Here is a 22,213-nt window from a genome sequence, read left to right on the forward strand (position 1 = left end):
CACAGGTGACATAGGTGCGAACACAGGAAGCTTGCAGACCCTCGCTGCCTGCAGACACCGAGCAGCCACACTAGGAGGGCGGCCTAAGCCGTAGGCGAATTGTGCTCATTCGCTTTGGCGCGACGTCGAACTATAAATAATGCTGTCACTAGCGTGAGCGTCGTGGAAAGTCGGAAAATTCGGCTGCGAGGGTGAGTGCCAAGTTTGGGGAGCGTTTCGTAGTATGCGCAGTGCAATGGAGACGCGGAAACTTGTTGTGGCCCAGTGTTTTGCAGTTGGACGACAAGATTGGTACACAGTAGTAAAGAGCGAGGCACTGAGTTGGCATAAATAATGTAGTGCACAATGGGGCTCGAGATGTGTTTGTTACCTCAGGTGCTGTATAATTGTCGACAAGGAGTGAAAACGGAGCTATTTGTGACGGCTCTTTCAATTTAAGACGTTAAAAACAGACGGAATTTGCATTTGTAATACCAGAGCATCGAAACTACTTGGAACTTTTGTGTATATGAACGGGTCCGCGCCTTTGTACTCTGCTCCCTTCACCGCTACAAACCAACCAACCATCGTGTCCGTGCGCATCTGAGTCGCAAACAATGGGGAATAGCGCAGTTTGCTCGTGCATGGGGCGTAGCTCAGTTGGTAGAGCGTTCGCTTGGCATGTGAAAGGTCCAGGGTTCAAGCCGCGGCGGCTCTATTTTTTGTGGTCAGTGCATGGTAAGTGTTGGTCGCGGCGAACCTAAAGGCACGCAAGATGTTGCAAAGCCAGCGTCACAGACTGATATGATGTATACTGACGTAAGGAGAGCAAGATGTAAGTGTGGGGACCGGCTGTTATCGAGGTGTCATCGAGTGCAGATCTGTCTTAGGTATCGCGGCTTAACCTCATTGAAGTCTAGAGGGTGGACATCACGTTGGTCTTACTCAGAGCGGTGTCCGAATTCTATTTTCGACGTTATACGTGCCACTTTCATTTTGGCCAACTACGATTCGATACAGAATGCACGAAACCTGAAAGACACCCTAACGGATACATAGAGAGTAGTGTTTGTCTGCTGAATAATGGGAGTGCAAGGGTCTGTGTCGTCTATATGGCTGTATGTAGCACCATTAGTCTTCGGGGGGGCGGGCGTAGCTCAGATGGTAGAGCGCTCGCTTAGTATGCGAGAGATACTGGGATCAATACCCAGTGCCTCCAGAATTTTTAACACACCTACATGCGCACCTTGATATGCAAGTGGAGTAATTCACAACCAGCAGATGTGTCTAGGAAGATACAAGCGAATGATTAGCATCCACAATTGACAAGCGTGCTGTTATTAGTGCGCAGGAAGCACCCTCCTCCCACGCCTACACTTAATTTAGAAACAGTACAAGTGTTCCCGTAAGATTCTCAAGCCTATGTCGGAAAGATCTGCCTTGCGCCGAGTTCACGTAAATCCCACTGCACATTCCTATTCTTTGCGTGCAGTCAGCTGCTACTGGTGTTGTTAGTTGTGACTGCTGATAACAGATGCCGTAGCAATCAATTCATGGAGTGAGTTGTATGTTTTGCGATAGTCTGTCTCTGACAAGCAAGCACAGGTGACATAGGTGCGAACACAGGAAGCTTGCAGACCCTCGCTGCCTGCAGACACCGAGCAGCCACACTAGGAGGGCGGCCTAAGCCGTAGGCGAATTGTGCTCATTCGCTTTGGCGCGACGTCGAACTATAAATAATGCTGTCACTAGCGTGAGCGTTGCGTGAGCGTCGTGGAAAGTCGGAAAAATCGGCTGCGAGGGTGAGTGCCAAGTTTGGGGAGCGTTTCGTAGTATGCGCAGTGCAATGGAGACGCGGAAACTTGTTGTGGCCCAGTGTTTTGCAGTTGGACGACAAGATTGGTACACAGTAGTAAAGAGCGAGGCACTGATTTGGCATAAATAATGTAGTGCACAATGGGGCTCGAGATGTGTTTGTTACCTCAGGTGCTGTATAATTGTCGACAAGGAGTGAAAACGGAGCAATTTGTGACGGCTCTTTCAATTTAAGACGTTAAAAACAGACGGAATTTGCATTTGTAATACCAGAGCATCGAAACTACTTGGAACTTTTGTGTATATGAACGGGTCCGCGCCTTTGTACTCTGCTCCCTTCACCGCTACAAACCAACCAACCATCGTGTCCGTGCGCATCTGAGTCGCAAAGAATGGGGAATAGCGCAGTTTGCTCGTGCATGGGGCGTAGCTCAGTTGGTAGAGCGTTCGCTTGGCATGTGAAAGGTCCAGGGTTCAAGCGGCGGCGCCTCCATTTTTTGTGGTCAGTGCATGGTAAGTGTTGGTCGCGGCGAACCTAAAGGCACGCAAGATGTTGCAAAGCCAGCGTCACAGACTGATATGATGTATACTGACGTAAGGAGTGCAAGATGTAAGTGTGGGGACCGGCTGGTTTCGAGGTGTCATCGAGTGCAGATCTGTCTTAGGTATCGCGGCTTAACCTCATTGAAGTCTAGAGGGTGGACAACACGTTGGTCTTACTCAGAGCGGTGTCCGAATTCTATTTTCGACGTTATACGTGCCACTTTCATTTTGGCCAACTACGATTCGATACAGAATGCACGAAACCTGAAAGACACCCTAACGGATACATAGAGAGTAGTGTTTGTCTGCTGAATAATGGGAGTGCAAGGGTCTGTGTCGTCTATATGGCTGTATGTAGCACAATTAGTCTTCGGGGGGGCGGGCGTAGCTCAGATGGTAGAGCGCTCGCTTAGTATGCGAGAGGTACTGGGAACAATACCCAGTGCCTCCAGAATTTTTAACACACCTACATGCGCACCTTGATATGCAAGTGGAATAATTCACAACCAGCAGATGTGTCTAGGAAGATACAAGCGAATGATTAGCATCCACAATTGACAAGCGTGCTGTTATTAGTGCGCAGGAAGCACCCTCCTCCCACGCCTACACTTAATTTAGAAACAGTACAAGTGTTCCCGTAAGATTCTCAAGCCTATGTCGGAAAGATCTGCCTTGCGCCGAGTTCACGTAAATCCCACTGCACATTCCTATTCTTTGCGTGCAGTCAGCTGCTACTGGTGTTGCTAGTTGTGACTGCTGATAACAGATGCCGTAGCAATCAATTCATGGAGTGAGTTGTATGTTTTGCGATAGTCTGTCTCTGACAAGCAAGCACAGGTGACATAGGTGCGAACACAGGAAGCTTGCAGACCCTCGCTGCCTGCAGACACCGAGCAGCCACACTAGGAGGGCGGCCTAAGCCGTAGGCGAATTGTGCTCATTCGCTTTGGCGCGACGTCGAACTATAAATTATGCTGTCACTAGCGTGAGCGTCGTGGAAAGTCGGAAAAAGTCGGCTGCGAGGGTGAGTGCCAAGTTTGGGGAGCGTTTCGTAGTATGCGCAGTGCAATGGAGACGCGGAAACTTGTTGTGGCCCAGTGTTTTGCAGTTGGACGACAAGATTGGTACACAGTAGTAAAGAGCGAGGCACTGAGTTGGCATAAATAATGTAGTGCACAATGGGGCTCGAGATGTGTTTGTTACCTCAGGTGCTGTATAATTGTCGACAAGGAGTGAAAACGGAGCAATTTGTGACGGCTCTTTCAATTTAAGACGTTAAAAACAGACGGAATTTGCATTTGTAATACCAGAGCATCGAAACTACTTGGAACTTTTGTGTATATGAACGGGTCCGCGCCTTTGTACTCTGCTCCCTTCACCGCTACAAACCAACCAACCATCGTGTCCGTGCGCATTTGAGTCGCAAACATTGGGGAATAGCGCAGTTTGCTCGTGCATGGGGCGTAGCTCAGTTGGTAGAGCGTTCGCTTGACATGTGAAAGGTCCCCGGTTCAAGCCGCGGTGCCTCCATTTTTTGTGGTCAGTGCATGCTAAGTGTTGGTCGCGGCGAACCTAAAGGCACGCAAGATGTTGCAAAGCCAGCGTCACAGACTGATATGATGTATACTGACGTAAGGAGAGCAAGATGTAAGTGTGGGGACCGGCTGTTATCGAGGTGTCATCGAGTGCAGATCTGTCTTAGGTATCGCGGCTTAACCTCATTGAAGTCTAGAGGGTGGACAACACGTTGGTCTTACTCAGAGCGGTGTCCGAATTCTATTTTCGACGTTATACGTGCCACTTTCATTTTGGCCAACTACGATTCGATACAGAATGCACGAAACCTGAAAGACACCCTAACGGATACATAGAGAGTAGTGTTTGTCTGCTGAATAATGGGAGTGCAAGGGTCTGTGTCGTCTATATGGCTGTATGTAGCACCATTAGTCTTCGGGGGGGCGGGCGTAGCTCAGATGGTAGAGCGCTCGCTTAGTATGCGAGAGATACTGGGATCAATACCCAGTGCCTCCAGAATTCTTAACACACCTACATGCGCACCTTGATATGCAAGTGGAATAATTCACAACCAGCAGATGTGTCTAGGAAGATACAAGCGAATGATTAGCATCCACAATTGACAAGCGTGCTGTTATTAGTGCGCAGGAAGCACCCTCCTCCCACGCCTACACTTAATTTAGAAACAGTACAAGTGTTCCCGTAAGATTCTCAAGCCTATGTCGGAAAGATCTGCCTTGCGCCGAGTTCACGTAAATCCCACTGCACATTCCTATTCTTTGCGTGCAGTCAGCTGCTACTGGTGTTGTTAGTTGTGACTGCTGATAACAGATGCCGTAGCAATCAATTCATGGAGTGAGTTGTATGTTTTGCGATAGTCTGTCTCTGACAAGCAAGCACAGGTGACATAGGTGCGAACACAGGAAGCTTGCAGACCCTCGCTGCCTGCAGACACCGAGCAGCCACACTAGGAGGGCGGCCTAAGCCGTAGGCGAATTGTGCTCATTCGCTTTGGCGCGACGTCGAACTATAAATAATGCTGTCACTAGCGTGAGCGTCGTGGAAAGTCGGAAAATTCGGCTGCGAGGGTGAGTGCCAAGTTTGGGGAGCGTTTCGTAGTATGCGCAGTGCAATGGAGACGCGGAAACTTGTTGTGGCCCAGTGTTTTGCAGTTGGACGACAAGATTGGTACACAGTAGTAAAGAGCGAGGCACTGAGTTGGCATAAATAATGTAGTGCACAATGGGGCTCGAGATGTGTTTGTTACCTCAGGTGCTGTATAATTGTCGACAAGGAGTGAAAACGGAGCTATTTGTGACGGCTCTTTCAATTTAAGACGTTAAAAACAGACGGAATTTGCATTTGTAATACCAGAGCATCGAAACTACTTGGAACTTTTGTGTATATGAACGGGTCCGCGCCTTTGTACTCTGCTCCCTTCACCGCTACAAACCAACCAACCATCGTGTCCGTGCGCATCTGAGTCGCAAACAATGGGGAATAGCGCAGTTTGCTCGTGCATGGGGCGTAGCTCAGTTGGTAGAGCGTTCGCTTGGCATGTGAAAGGTCCAGGGTTCAAGCCGCGGCGGCTCTATTTTTTGTGGTCAGTGCATGGTAAGTGTTGGTCGCGGCGAACCTAAAGGCACGCAAGATGTTGCAAAGCCAGCGTCACAGACTGATATGATGTATACTGACGTAAGGAGAGCAAGATGTAAGTGTGGGGACCGGCTGTTATCGAGGTGTCATCGAGTGCAGATCTGTCTTAGGTATCGCGGCTTAACCTCATTGAAGTCTAGAGGGTGGACATCACGTTGGTCTTACTCAGAGCGGTGTCCGAATTCTATTTTCGACGTTATACGTGCCACTTTCATTTTGGCCAACTACGATTCGATACAGAATGCACGAAACCTGAAAGACACCCTAACGGATACATAGAGAGTAGTGTTTGTCTGCTGAATAATGGGAGTGCAAGGGTCTGTGTCGTCTATATGGCTGTATGTAGCACCATTAGTCTTCGGGGGGGCGGGCGTAGCTCAGATGGTAGAGCGCTCGCTTAGTATGCGAGAGATACTGGGATCAATACCCAGTGCCTCCAGAATTTTTAACACACCTACATGCGCACCTTGATATGCAAGTGGAGTAATTCACAACCAGCAGATGTGTCTAGGAAGATACAAGCGAATGATTAGCATCCACAATTGACAAGCGTGCTGTTATTAGTGCGCAGGAAGCACCCTCCTCCCACGCCTACACTTAATTTAGAAACAGTACAAGTGTTCCCGTAAGATTCTCAAGCCTATGTCGGAAAGATCTGCCTTGCGCCGAGTTCACGTAAATCCCACTGCACATTCCTATTCTTTGCGTGCAGTCAGCTGCTACTGGTGTTGTTAGTTGTGACTGCTGATAACAGATGCCGTAGCAATCAATTCATGGAGTGAGTTGTATGTTTTGCGATAGTCTGTCTCTGACAAGCAAGCACAGGTGACATAGGTGCGAACACAGGAAGCTTGCAGACCCTCGCTGCCTGCAGACACCGAGCAGCCACACTAGGAGGGCGGCCTAAGCCGTAGGCGAATTGTGCTCATTCGCTTTGGCGCGACGTCGAACTATAAATAATGCTGTCACTAGCGTGAGCGTTGCGTGAGCGTCGTGGAAAGTCGGAAAAATCGGCTGCGAGGGTGAGTGCCAAGTTTGGGGAGCGTTTCGTAGTATGCGCAGTGCAATGGAGACGCGGAAACTTGTTGTGGCCCAGTGTTTTGCAGTTGGACGACAAGATTGGTACACAGTAGTAAAGAGCGAGGCACTGATTTGGCATAAATAATGTAGTGCACAATGGGGCTCGAGATGTGTTTGTTACCTCAGGTGCTGTATAATTGTCGACAAGGAGTGAAAACGGAGCAATTTGTGACGGCTCTTTCAATTTAAGACGTTAAAAACAGACGGAATTTGCATTTGTAATACCAGAGCATCGAAACTACTTGGAACTTTTGTGTATATGAACGGGTCCGCGCCTTTGTACTCTGCTCCCTTCACCGCTACAAACCAACCAACCATCGTGTCCGTGCGCATCTGAGTCGCAAAGAATGGGGAATAGCGCAGTTTGCTCGTGCATGGGGCGTAGCTCAGTTGGTAGAGCGTTCGCTTGGCATGTGAAAGGTCCAGGGTTCAAGCGGCGGCGCCTCCATTTTTTGTGGTCAGTGCATGGTAAGTGTTGGTCGCGGCGAACCTAAAGGCACGCAAGATGTTGCAAAGCCAGCGTCACAGACTGATATGATGTATACTGACGTAAGGAGTGCAAGATGTAAGTGTGGGGACCGGCTGGTTTCGAGGTGTCATCGAGTGCAGATCTGTCTTAGGTATCGCGGCTTAACCTCATTGAAGTCTAGAGGGTGGACAACACGTTGGTCTTACTCAGAGCGGTGTCCGAATTCTATTTTCGACGTTATACGTGCCACTTTCATTTTGGCCAACTACGATTCGATACAGAATGCACGAAACCTGAAAGACACCCTAACGGATACATAGAGAGTAGTGTTTGTCTGCTGAATAATGGGAGTGCAAGGGTCTGTGTCGTCTATATGGCTGTATGTAGCACAATTAGTCTTCGGGGGGGCGGGCGTAGCTCAGATGGTAGAGCGCTCGCTTAGTATGCGAGAGGTACTGGGAACAATACCCAGTGCCTCCAGAATTTTTAACACACCTACATGCGCACCTTGATATGCAAGTGGAATAATTCACAACCAGCAGATGTGTCTAGGAAGATACAAGCGAATGATTAGCATCCACAATTGACAAGCGTGCTGTTATTAGTGCGCAGGAAGCACCCTCCTCCCACGCCTACACTTAATTTAGAAACAGTACAAGTGTTCCCGTAAGATTCTCAAGCCTATGTCGGAAAGATCTGCCTTGCGCCGAGTTCACGTAAATCCCACTGCACATTCCTATTCTTTGCGTGCAGTCAGCTGCTACTGGTGTTGCTAGTTGTGACTGCTGATAACAGATGCCGTAGCAATCAATTCATGGAGTGAGTTGTATGTTTTGCGATAGTCTGTCTCTGACAAGCAAGCACAGGTGACATAGGTGCGAACACAGGAAGCTTGCAGACCCTCGCTGCCTGCAGACACCGAGCAGCCACACTAGGAGGGCGGCCTAAGCCGTAGGCGAATTGTGCTCATTCGCTTTGGCGCGACGTCGAACTATAAATTATGCTGTCACTAGCGTGAGCGTCGTGGAAAGTCGGAAAAAGTCGGCTGCGAGGGTGAGTGCCAAGTTTGGGGAGCGTTTCGTAGTATGCGCAGTGCAATGGAGACGCGGAAACTTGTTGTGGCCCAGTGTTTTGCAGTTGGACGACAAGATTGGTACACAGTAGTAAAGAGCGAGGCACTGATTTGGCATAAATAATGTAGTGCACAATGGGGCTCGAGATGTGTTTGTTACCTCAGGTGCTGTATAATTGTCGACAAGGAGTGAAAACGGAGCAATTTCTTTCAATTTAAGACGTTAAAAACAGACGGAATTTGCATTTGTAATACCAGAGCATCGAAACTACTTGGAACTTTTGTGTATATGAACGGGTCCGCGCCTTTGTACTCTGCTCCCTTCACCGCTACAAACCAACCAACCATCGTGTCCGTGCGCATCTGAGTCGCAAAGAATGGGGAATAGCGCAGTTTGCTCGTGCTTGGGGCGTAGCTCAGTTGGTAGAGCGTTCGCTTGGCATGTGAAAGGTCCAGGGTTCAAGCGGCAGCGCCTCCATTTTTTGTGGTCAGTGCATGGTAAGTGTTGGTCGCGGCGAACCTAAAGGCACGCAAGATGTTGCAAAGCCAGCGTCACAGACTGATATGATGTATACTGACGTAAGGAGTGCAAGATGTAAGTGTGGGGACCGGCTGTTATCGAGGTGTCATCGAGTGCAGATCTGTCTTAGGTATCGCGGCTTAACCTCATTGAAGTCTAGAGGGTGGACAACACGTTGGTCTTACTCAGAGCGGTGTCCGAATTCTATTTTCGACGTTATACGTGCCACTTTCATTTTGGCCAACTACGATTCGATACAGAATGCACGAAACCTGAAAGACACCCTAACGGATACATAGAGAGTAGTGTTTGTCTGCTGAATAATGGGAGTGCAAGGGTCTGTGTCGTCTATATGGCTGTATGTAGCACCATTAGTCTTCGGGGGGGCGGGCGTAGCTCAGATGGTAGAGCGCTCGCTTAGTATTTTTAACACACCTACATGCGCACCTTGATATGCAAGTGGAATAATTCACAACCAGCAGATGTGTCTAGGAAGATACAAGCGAATGATTAGCATCCACAATTGACAAGCGTGCTGTTATTAGTGCGCAGGAAGCACCCTCCTCCCACGCCTACACTTAATTTAGAAACAGTACAAGTGTTCCCGTAAGATTCTCAAGCCTATGTCGGAAAGATCTGCCTTGCGCCGAGTTCACGTAAATCCCACTGCACATTCCTATTCTTTGCGTGCAGTCAGCTGCTACTGGTGTTGCTAGTTGTGACTGCTGATAACAGATGCCGTAGCAATCAATTCATGGAGTGAGTTGTATGTTTTGCGATAGTCTGTCTCTGACAAGCAAGCACAGGTGACATAGGTGCGAACACAGGAAGCTTGCAGACCCTCGCTGCCTGCAGACACCGAGCAGCCACACTAGGAGGGCGGCCTAAGCGGTAGGCGAAATGTACTCATTCGCTTTGGCGCGACGTCGAACTAAAAATAACGCTGTCACTAGCGTGAGCGTCGTGGAAAGTGGGAAAAGTCGGCTGCGAGGGTGAGTGCCAAGTTTGGGGAGCGTTTCGTAGTATGCGCAGTGCAATGGAGACGCGGAAACTTGTTGTGGCCCAGTGTTTTGCAGTTGGACGACGAGATTGGTACACAGTAGTAAAGAGCGAGGCACTGAGTTGGCATAAATAATGTAGTGCACAATGGGGCTCGAGATGTGTTTGTTACCTCAGGTGCTGTATAATTGTCGACAAGGAGTGAAAACGGAGCAATTTGTGACGGCTCTTTCAATTTAAGACGTTAAAAACAGACGGAATTTGCATTTGTAATACCAGAGCATCGAAACTACTTGGAACTTTTGTGTATATGAACGGGTCCGCGCCTTTGTACTCTGCTCCCTTCACTGCTACAAACCAACCAACCATTGTGTCCGTGCGCATCTGAGTCGCAAAGAATGGGGAATAGCGCAGTTTGCTCGTGCATGGGGCGTAGCTCAGTTGGTAGAGCGTTCGCTTGGCATGTGAAAGGTCGAGGGTTCAAGCGGCGGCGCCTCCATTTTTTGTGGTCAGTGCATGGTAAGTGTTGGTCGCGGCGAACCTAAAGGCACGCAAGATGTTGCAAAGCCAGCGTCACAGACTGATATGATGTATACTGACGTAAGGAGTGCAAGATGTAAGTGTGGGGACCGGCTGTTATCGAGGTGTCATCGAGTGCAGATCTGTCTTAGGTATCGCGGCTTAACCTCATTGAAGTCTAGAGGGTGGACAACACGTTGGTCTTACTCAGAGCGGTGTCCGAATTCTATTTTCGACGTTATACGTGCCACTTTCATTTTGGCCAACTACGATTCGATACAGAATGCACGAAACCTGAAAGACACCCTAACGGATACATAGAGAGTAGTGTTTGTCTGCTGAATAATGGGTGTGCAAGGGTCTGTGTCGTCTATATGGCTGTATGTAGCACCATTAGTCTTCGGGGGGGGCGGGCGTAGCTCAGATGGTAGAGCACTCGCTTAGTATGCGAGAGGTACTGGAATCAATACCCAGTGCCTCCAGAATTTTTAACACACCTACATGCGCACCTTGATATGCAAGTGGAATAATTCACAACCAGCAGATGTGTCTAGGAAGATACAAGCGAATGATTAGCATCCACAATTGACAAGCGTGCTGTTATTAGTGTGCAGGAAGCACCCTCCTCCCACGCCTACACTTAATTTAGAAACAGTACAAGTGTTCCCGTAAGATTCTCAAGCCTATGTCGGAAAGATCTGCCTTGCGCCGAGTTCACGTAAATCCCACTGCACATTCCTATTCTTTGCGTGCAGTCAGCTGCTACTGGTGTTGCTAGTTGTGACTGCTGATAACAGATGCCGTAGCAATCAATTCATGGAGTGAGTTGTATGTTTTGCGATAGTCTGTCTCTGACAAGCAAGCACAGGTGACATAGGTGCGAACACAGGAAGCTTGCAGACACTCGCTGCCTGCAGACACCGAGCAGCCACACTAGGAGGGCGGCCTAAGCCGTAGGCGAAATGTACTCATTCGCTTTGGCGCGACGTCGAACTATAAATAATGCTGTCACTAGCGTGAGCGTCGTGGAAAGTCGGAAAAGTCGGCTGCGAGGGTGAGTGCCAAGTTTGGGGAGCGTTTCGTAGTATGCGCAGTGCAATGGAGACGCGGAAACTTGTTGTGGCCCAGTGTTTTGCAGTTGGACGACAAGATTGGTACACAGTAGTAAAGAGCGAGGCACTGAGTTGGCATAAATAATGTAGTGCACAATGGGGCTCGAGATGTGTTTGTTACCTCAGGTGCTGTATAATTGTCGACAAGGAGTGAAAACGGAGCAATTTGTGACGGCTCTTTCAATTTAAGACGTTAAAAACAGACGGAATTTGCATTTGTAATACCAGAGCATCGAAACTACTTGGAACTTTTGTGTATATGAACGGGTCCGCACCTTTGTACTCTGCTCCCTTCACCGCTACAAACCAACCAACCATCGTGTCCGTGCGCATCTGAGTCGCAAAGAATGGGGAATAGCGCAGTTTGCTCGTGCATGGGGCGTAGCTCAGTTGGTAGAGCGTTCGCTTGGCATGTGAAAGGTCCAGGCTTCAAGCGGCGGCGCCTCCATTTTTTGTGGTCAGTGCATGGTAAGTGTTGGTCGCGGCGAACCTAAAGGCACGCAAGATGTTGCAAAGCCAGCGTCACAGACTGATATGATGTATACTGACGTAAGGAGTGCAAGATGTAAGTGTGGGGACCGGCTGTTATCGAGGTGTCATCGAGTGCAGATCTGTCTTAGGTATCGCGGCTTAACCTCATTGAAGTCTAGAGGCTGGACAACACGTTGGTCTTACTCAGAGCGGTGTCCGAATTCTATTTTCGACGTTATACGTGCCACTTTCATTTTGGCCAACTACGATTCGATACAGAATGCACGAAACCTGAAAGACACCCTAAAGGATACATAGAGAGTAGTGTTTGTCTGCTGAATAATGGGAGTGCAAGGGTCTGTGTCGTCTATATGGCTGTATGTAGCACCATTAGTCTTCGGGGGGGCGGGCGTAGCTCAGATGGTAGAGCGCTCGCTTAGTATTTTTAACACACCTACATGCGCACCTTGATATGCAAGTGGAATAATTCACAACCAGCAGATGTGTCTAGGAAGATACAAGCGAATGATTAGCATCCACAATTGACAAGCGTGCTGTTATTAGTGCGCAGGAAGCACCCTCCTCCCACGCCTACACTTAATTTAGAAACAGTACAAGTGTTCCCGTAAGATTCTCAAGCCTATGTCGGAAAGATCTGCCTTGCGCCGAGTTCACGTAAATCCCACTGCACATTCCTATTCTTTGCGTGCAGTCAGCTGCTACTGGTGTTGCTAGTTGTGACTGCTGATAACAGATGCCGTAGCAATCAATTCATGGAGTGAGTTGTATGTTTTGCGATAGTCTGTCTCTGACAAGCAAGCACAGGTGACATAGGTGCGAACACAGGAAGCTTGCAGACCCTCGCTGCCTGCAGACACCGAGCAGCCACACTAGGAGGGCGGCCTAAGCGGTAGGCGAAATGTACTCATTCGCTTTGGCGCGACGTCGAACTAAAAATAACGCTGTCACCAGCGTGAGCGTCGTGGAAAGTCGGAAAAGTCGGCTGCGAGGGTGAGTGCCAAGTTTGGGGAGCGTTTCGTAGTATGCGCAGTGCAATGGAGACGCGGAAACTTGTTGTGGCCCAGTGTTTTGCAGTTGGACGACAAGATTGGTACACAGTAGTAAAGAGCGAGGCACTGAGTTGGCAGAAATAATGTAGTGCACAATGGGGCTCGAGATGTGTTTGTTACCTCAGGTGCTGTATAATTGTCGACAAGGAGTGAAAACGGAGCAATTTGTGACGGCTCTTTCAATTTAAGACGTGAAAAACAGACGGAATTTGCATTTGTAATACCAGAGCATCGAAACTACTTGGAACTTTTGTGTATATGAACGGGTCCGCGCCTTTGTACTCTGCTCCCTTCACCGCTACAAACCAACCAACCATTGTGTCCGTGCGCATCTGAGTCGCAAAGAATGGGGAATAGCGCAGTGTGCTCGTGCATGGGGCGTAGCTCAGTTGGTAGAGCGTTCGCTTGGCATGTGAAAGGTCCAGGGTTCAAGCGGCGGCGCCTCCATTTTTTGTGGTCAGTGCATGCTAAGTGTTGGTCGCGGCGAACCTAAAGGCACGCAAGATGTTGCAAAGCCAGCGTCACAGACTGATATGATGTATACCGACGTAAGGAGTGCAAGATGTAAGTGTGGGGACCGGCTGTTATCGAGGTGTCATCGAGTGCAGATCTGTCTTAGGTATCGCGGCTTAACCTCATTGAAGTCTAGAGGGTGGACAACACGTTGGTCTTACTCAGAGCGGTGTCCGAATTCTATTTTCGACGTTATACGTGCCACTTTCATTTTGGCCAACTACGATTCGATACAGAATGCACGAAACCTGAAAGACACCCTAACGGATACATAGAGAGTAGTGTTTGTCTGCTGAATAATGGGAGTGCAAGGGTCTGTGTCGTCTTTATGGCTGTATGTAGCACCAATAGTCTTCGGGGGGGGGCGGGCGTAGCTCAGATGGTAGAGCGCTCGCTTAGTATGCGAGAGGTACTGGGATCAATACCCAGTGCCTCCAGAATTTTTAACACACCTACATGCGCACCTTGATATGCAAGTGGAATAATTCACAACCAGCAGATGTGTCTAGGAAGATACAAGCGAATGATTAGCATCCACAATTGACAAGCGTGCTGTTATTAGTGCGCAGGAAGCACCCTCCTCCCACGCCTACACTTAATTTAGAAACAGTACAAGTGTTCCCGTAAGATTCTCAAGCCTATGTCGGAAAGATCTGCCTTGCGCCGAGTTCACGTAAATCCCACTGCACATTCCTATTCTTTGCGTGCAGTCAGCTGCTACTGGTGTTGCTAGTTGTGACTGCTGATAACAGATGCCGTAGCAATCAATTCATGGAGTGAGTTGTATGTTTTGCGATAGTCTGTCTCTGACAAGCAAGCACAGGTGACATAGGTGCGAACACAGGAAGCTTGCAGACCCTCGCTGCCTGCAGACACCGAGCAGCCACACTAGGAGGGGGGCCTAAGCCGTAGGCGAAATGTACTCATTCGCTTTGGCGCGACGTCGAACTATAAATAATGCTGTCACTAGCGTGAGCGTTGCGTGAGCGTCGTGGAAAGTCGGAATAGTCGGCTGCGAGGGTGAGTGCCAAGTTTGGGGAGCGTTTCGTAGTATGCGCAGTGCAATGGAGACGCGGAAACATGTTGTGGCCCAGTGTTTTGCAGTTGGACGACAAGATTGGTACACAGTAGTAAAGAGCGAGACACTGAGTTGGCATAAATAATGTAGTGCACAATGGGGCTCGAGATGTGTTTGTTACCTCAGGTGCTGTATAATTGTCGACAAGGAGTGAAAACGGAGCAATTTGTGACGGCTCTTTCAATTTAAGACGTTAAAAACAGACGGAATTTGCATTTGTAATACCAGAGCATCGAAACTACTTGGAACTTTTGTGTATATGAACGGGTCCGCGCCTTTGTACTCTGCTCCCTTCACCGCTACAAACCAACCAACCATCGTGTCCGTGCGCATCTGAGTCGCAAAGAATGGGGAATAGCGCAGTTTGCTCGTGTATGGGGCGTAGCTCAGTTGGTAGAGCGTTCGCTTGGCATGTGAAAGGTCCAGGGTTCAAGCGGCGGCGCATCCATTTTTTGTGGTCAGTGCATGCTAAGTGTTGGTCGCGGCGAACCTAAAGGCACGCAAGATGTTGCAAAGCCAGCGTCACAGACTGATATGATGTATACTGACGTAAGGAGTGCAAGATGTAAGTGTGGGGACCGGCTGTTATCGAGGTGTCATCGAGTGCAGATCTGTCTTAGGTATCGCGGCTTAACCTCATTGAAGTCTAGAGGGTGGACAACACGTTGGTCTTACTCAGAGCGGTGTCCGAATTCTATTTTCGACGTTATACGTGCCACTTTCATTTTGGCCAACTACGATTCGATACAGAATGCACGAAACCTGAAAGACACCCTAACGGATACATAGAGAGTAGTGTTTGTCTGCTGAATAATGGGAGTGCAAGGGTCTGTGTCGTCTATATGGCTGTATGTAGCACCATTAGTCTTCGGGGGGGGGGCGGGCGTAGCTCAGATGGTAGAGCGCTCGCTTAGTATGCGAGAGGTACTGGGATCAATACCCAGTGCCTCCAGAATTTTTAACACACCTACATGCGCACCTTGATATGCAAGTGGAATAATTCACAACCAGCAGATGTGTCTAGGAAGATACAAGCGAATGATTAGCATCCACAATTGACAAGCGTGCTGTTATTAGTGCGCAGGAAGCACCCTCCTCCCACGCCTACACTTAATTTAGAAACAGTACAAGTGTTCCCGTAAGATTCTCAAGCCTATGTCGGAAAGATCTGCCTTGCGCCGAGTTCACGTAAATCCCACTGCACATTCCTATTCTTTGCGTGCAGTCAGCTGCTACTGGTGTTGCTAGTTGTGACTGCTGATAACAGATGCCGTAGCAATCAATTCATGGAGTGAGTTGTATGTTTTGCGATAGTCTGTCTCTGACAAGCAAGCACAGGTGACATAGGTGCGAACACAGGAAGCTTGCAGACCCTCGCTGCCTGCAGACACCGAGCAGCCACACTAGGAGGGGGGCCTAAGCCGTAGGCGAAATGTACTCATTCGCTTTGGCGCGACGTCGAACTATAAATAATGCTGTCACTAGCGTGAGCGTTGCGTGAGCGTCGTGGAAAGTCGGAATAGTCGGCTGCGAGGGTGAGTGCCAAGTTTGGGGAGCGTTTCGTAGTATGCGCAGTGCAATGGAGACGCGGAAACATGTTGTGGCCCAGTGTTTTGCAGTTGGACGACAAGATTGGTACACAGTAGTAAAGAGCGAGGCACTGAGTTGGCATAAATAATGTAGTGCACAATGGGGCTCGAGATGTGTTTGTTACCTCAGGTGCTGTATAATTGTCGACAAGGAGTGAAAACGGAGCAATTTGTGACGGCTCTTTCAATTTAAGACGTTAAAAACAGACGGAATTTGCATTTGTAATACCAGAGCATCGAAACTACTTGGAACTTTTGTGTATATGAACGGGTCCGCGCCTTTGTACTCTGCTCCCTTCACCGCTACAAACCAACCAACCATCGTGTCCGTGCGCATCTGAGTCGCAAAGAATGGGGAATAGCGCAGTTTGCTCGTGTATGGGGCGTAGCTCAGTTGGTAGAGCGTTCGCTTGGCATGTGAAAGGTCCAGGGTTCAAGCGGCGGCGCATCCATTTTTTGTGGTCAGTGCATGGTAAGTGTTGGTCGCGGCGAACCTAAAGGCACGCAAGATGTTGCAAAGCCAGTTTCACAGACTGATATGATGTATACTGACGTAAGGAGTGCAAGATGTAAGTGTGGGGACCGGCTGGTTTCGAGGTGTCATCGGGTGCAGATCTGTCTTAGGTATCGCGGCTTAACCTCATTGAAGTCTAGAGGGTGGACAACACGTTGGTCTTACTCAGAGCGGTGTCCGAATTCTATTTTCGACGTTATACGTGCCACTTTCATTTTGGCCAACTACGATTCGATACAGAATGCACGAAACCTGAAAGACACCCTAACGGATACATAGAGAGTAGTGTTTGTCTGCTGAATAATGGGAGTGCAAGGGTCTGTGTCGTCTATATGGCTGTATGTAGCACCATTAGTCTTCGGGGGGGCGGGCGTAGCTCAGATGGTAGAGCGCTCGCTTAGTATGCGAGAGGTACTGGGATCAGTGCCTCCAGAATTTTTAACACACCTACATGCGCACCTTGATATGCAAGTGGAATAATTCACAACCAGCAGATGTGTCTAGGAAGATACAAGCGAATGATTAGCATCCACAATTGACAAGCGTGCTGTTATTAGTGCGCAGGAAGCACCCTCCTCCCACGCCTACACTTAATTTAGAAACAGTACAAGTGTTCCCGTAAGATTCTCAAGCCTATGTCGGAAAGATCTGCCTTGCGCCGAGTTCACGTAAATCCCACTGCACATTCCTATTCTTTGCGTGCAGTCAGCTGCTACTGGTGTTGCTAGTTGTGACTGCTGATAACAGATGCCGTAGCAATCAATTCATGGAGTGAGTTGTATGTTTTGCGATAGTCTGTCTCTGACAAGCAAGAACAGGTGACATAGGTGCGAACACAGGAAGCTTGCAGACCCTCGCTGCCTGCAGACACCGAGCAGCCACACTAGGAGGGCGGCCTAAGCCGTAGGCGAATTGTGCTCATTCGCTTTGGCGCGACGTCGAACTATAAATAATGCTGTCACTAGCGTGAGCGTCGTGGAAAGTCGGAAAAGTCGGCTGCGAGGGTGAGTGCCAAGTTTGGGGAGCGTTTCGTAGTATGCGCAATGCAATGGAGACGCGGAAACTTGTTGTGGCCCAGTGTTTTGCAGTTGGACGACAAGATTGGTACACAGTAGTAAAGAGCGAGGCACTGAGTTGGCATAAATAATGTAGTGCACAATGGGGCTCGAGATGTGTTTGTTACCTCAGGTGCTGTATAATTGTCGACAAGGAGTGAAAACGGAGCAATTTGTGACGGCTCTTTCAATTTAAGACGTTAAAAACAGACGGAATTTGCATTTGTAATACCAGAGCATCGAAACTACTTGGAACTTTTGTGTATATGAACGGGTCCGCGCCTTTGTACTCTGCTCCCTTCACCGCTACAAACCAACCAACCATCGTGTCCGTGCGCATCTGAGTCGCAAAGAATGGGGAATAGCGCAGTTTGCTCGTGCATGGGGCGTAGCTCAGTTGGTAGAGCGTTCGCTTGGCATGTGAAAGGTCCAGGCTTCAAGCGGCGGCGCCTCCATTTTTTGTGGTCAGTGCATGGTAAGTGTTGGTCGCGGCGAACCTAAAGGCACGCAAGATGTTGCAAAGCCAGCGTCACAGACTGATATGATGTATACTGACGTAAGGAGTGCAAGATGTAAGTGTGGGGACCGGCTGGTTTCGAGGTGTCATCGAGTGCAGATCTGTCTTAGGTATCGCGGCTTAACCTCATTGAAGTCTAGAGGGTGGACAACACGTTGGTCTTACTCAGAGCGGTGTCCGAATTCTATTTTCGACGTTATACGTGCCACTTTCATTTTGGCCAACTACGATTCGATACAGAATGCACGAAACCTGAAAGACACCCTAACGGATACATAGAGAGTAGTGTTTGTCTGCTGAATAATGGGAGTGCAAGGGTCTGTGTCGTCTATATGGCTGTATGTAGCACAATTAGTCTTCGGGGGGGCGGGCGTAGCTCAGATGGTAGAGCGCTCGCTTAGTATGCGAGAGGTACTGGGAACAATACCCAGTGCCTCCAGAATTTTTAACACACCTACATGCGCACCTTGATATGCAAGTGGAATAATTCACAACCAGCAGATGTGTCTAGGAAGATACAAGCGAATGATTAGCATCCACAATTGACAAGCGTGCTGTTATTAGTGCGCAGGAAGCACCCTCCTCCCACGCCTACACTTAATTTAGAAACAGTACAAGTGTTCCCGTAAGATTCTCAAGCCTATGTCGGAAAGATCTGCCTTGCGCCGAGTTCACGTAAATCCCACTGCACATTCCTATTCTTTGCGTGCAGTCAGCTGCTACTGGTGTTGCTAGTTGTGACTGCTGATAACAGATGCCGTAGCAATCAAATCATGGAGTGAGTTGTATGTTTTGCGATAGTCTGTCTCTGACAAGCAAGCACAGGTGACATAGGTGCGAACACAGGAAGCTTGCAGACCCTCGCTGCCTGCAGACACCGAGCAGCCACACTAGGAGGGGGGCCTAAGCCGTAGGCGAAATGTACTCATTCGCTTTGGCGCGACGTCGAACTATAAATAATGCTGTCACTAGCGTGAGCGTTGCGTGAGCGTCGTGGAAAGTCGGAATAGTCGGCTGCGAGGGTGAGTGCCAAGTTTGGGGAGCGTTTCGTAGTATGCGCAGTGCAATGGAGACGCGGAAACATGTTGTGGCCCAGTGTTTTGCAGTTGGACGACAAGATTGGTACACAGTAGTAAAGAGCGAGGCACTGAGTTGGCATAAATAATGTAGTGCACAATGGGGCTCGAGATGTGTTTGTTACCTCAGGTGCTGTATAATTGTCGACAAGGAGTGAAAACGGAGCAATTTGTGACGGCTCTTTCAATTTAAGACGTTAAAAACAGACGGAATTTGCATTTGTAATACCAGAGCATAGAAACTACTTGGAACTTTTGTGTATATGAACGGGTCCGCGCCTTTGTACTCTGCTCCCTTCACCGCTACAAACCAACCAACCATCGTGTCCGTGCGCATCTGAGTCGCAAAGAATGGGGAATAGCGCAGATTGCTTGTGCATGGGGCGTAGCTCAGTTGGTAGAGCGTTCGCTTGGCATGTGAAAGGACCAGGGTTCAAGCTGCGGCGCCTCCATTTTTTGTGGTCAGTGCATGCTAAGTGTTGGTCGCGGCGAACCTAAAGGCACGCAAGATGTTGCAAAGCCAGCGTCACAGACTGATATGATGTATACTGATGTAAGGAGAGCAAGATGTAAGTGTGGGGACCGGCTGTTATCGAGGTGTCATCGAGTGCAGATCTGTCTTAGGTATCGCGGCTTAACCTCATTGAAGTCTAGGGGGTGGACAACACGTTGGTCTTACTCAGAGCGGTGTCCGAATTCTATTTTCGACGTTATACGTGCCACTTTCATTTTGGCAACTACGATTCGATACAGAATGCACGAAACCTGAAAGACACCCTAACGGATACATAGAGAGTAGTGTTTGTCTGCTGAATAATGGGAGTGCAAGGGTCTGTGTCGTCTATATGGCTGTATGTAGCACCATTAGTCTTCGGGGGGGCGGGCGTAGCTCAGATGGTAGAGCGCTCGCTTAGTATGCGAGAGGTACTGGGATCAGTGCCTCCAGAATTTTTAACACACCTACATGCGCACCTTGATATGCAAGTGGAATAATTCACAACCAGCAGATGTGTCTAGGAAGATACAAGCGAATGATTAGCATCCACAATTGACAAGCGTGCTGTTATTAGTGCGCAGGAAGCACCCTCCTCCCACGCCTACACTTAATTTAGAAACAGTACAAGTGTTCCCGTAAGATTCTCAAGCCTATGTCGGAAAGATCTGCCTTGCGCCGAGTTCACGTAAATCCCACTGCACATTCCTATTCTTTGCGTGCAGTCAGCTGCTACTGGTGTTGCTAGTTGTGACTGCTGATAACAGATGCCGTAGCAATCAATTCATGGAGTGAGTTGTATGTTTTGCGATAGTCTGTCTCTGACAAGCAAGAACAGGTGACATAGGTGCGAACACAGGAAGCTTGCAGACCCTCGCTGCCTGCAGACACCGAGCAGCCACACTAGGAGGGCGGCCTAAGCCGTAGGCGAATTGTGCTCATTCGCTTTGGCGCGACGTCGAACTATAAATAATGCTGTCACTAGCGTGAGCGTCGTGGAAAGTCGGAAAAGTCGGCTGCGAGGGTGAGTGCCAAGTTTGGGGAGCGTTTCGTAGTATGCGCAATGCAATGGAGACGCGGAAACTTGTTGTGGCCCAGTGTTTTGCAGTTGGACGACAAGATTGGTACACAGTAGTAAAGAGCGAGGCACTGAGTTGGCATAAATAATGTAGTGCACAATGGGGCTCGAGATGTGTTTGTTACCTCAGGTGCTGTATAATTGTCGACAAGGAGTGAAAACGGAGCAATTTGTGACGGCTCTTTCAATTTAAGACGTTAAAAACAGACGGAATTTGCATTTGTAATACCAGAGCATCGAAACTACTTGGAACTTTTGTGTATATGAACGGGTCCGCGCCTTTGTACTCTGCTCCCTTCACCGCTACAAACCAACCAACCATCGTGTCCGTGCGCATCTGAGTCGCAAAGAATGGGGAATAGCGCAGTTTGCTCGTGCATGGGGCGTAGCTCAGTTGGTAGAGCGTTCGCTTGGCATGTGAAAGGTCCAGGCTTCAAGCGGCGGCGCCTCCATTTTTTGTGGTCAGTGCATGGTAAGTGTTGGTCGCGGCGAACCTAAAGGCACGCAAGATGTTGCAAAGCCAGCGTCACAGACTGATATGATGTATACTGACGTAAGGAGTGCAAGATGTAAGTGTGGGGACCGGCTGGTTTCGAGGTGTCATCGAGTGCAGATCTGTCTTAGGTATCGCGGCTTAACCTCATTGAAGTCTAGAGGGTGGACAACACGTTGGTCTTACTCAGAGCGGTGTCCGAATTCTATTTTCGACGTTATACGTGCCACTTTCATTTTGGCCAACTACGATTCGATACAGAATGCACGAAACCTGAAAGACACCCTAACGGATACATAGAGAGTAGTGTTTGTCTGCTGAATAATGGGAGTGCAAGGGTCTGTGTCGTCTATATGGCTGTATGTAGCACAATTAGTCTTCGGGGGGGCGGGCGTAGCTCAGATGGTAGAGCGCTCGCTTAGTATGCGAGAGGTACTGGGAACAATACCCAGTGCCTCCAGAATTTTTAACACACCTACATGCGCACCTTGATATGCAAGTGGAATAATTCACAACCAGCAGATGTGTCTAGGAAGATACAAGCGAATGATTAGCATCCACAATTGACAAGCGTGCTGTTATTAGTGCGCAGGAAGCACCCTCCTCCCACGCCTACACTTAATTTAGAAACAGTACAAGTGTTCCCGTAAGATTCTCAAGCCTATGTCGGAAAGATCTGCCTTGCGCCGAGTTCACGTAAATCCCACTGCACATTCCTATTCTTTGCGTGCAGTCAGCTGCTACTGGTGTTGCTAGTTGTGACTGCTGATAACAGATGCCGTAGCAATCAAATCATGGAGTGAGTTGTATGTTTTGCGATAGTCTGTCTCTGACAAGCAAGCACAGGTGACATAGGTGCGAACACAGGAAGCTTGCAGACCCTCGCTGCCTGCAGACACCGAGCAGCCACACTAGGAGGGGGGCCTAAGCCGTAGGCGAAATGTACTCATTCGCTTTGGCGCGACGTCGAACTATAAATAATGCTGT

The sequence above is a fragment of the Schistocerca gregaria genome, chromosome 9, assembly GCF_023897955.1.
Source record: "Schistocerca gregaria isolate iqSchGreg1 chromosome 9, iqSchGreg1.2, whole genome shotgun sequence".
Lineage (NCBI taxonomy): Eukaryota > Metazoa > Arthropoda > Insecta > Orthoptera > Acrididae > Schistocerca > Schistocerca gregaria.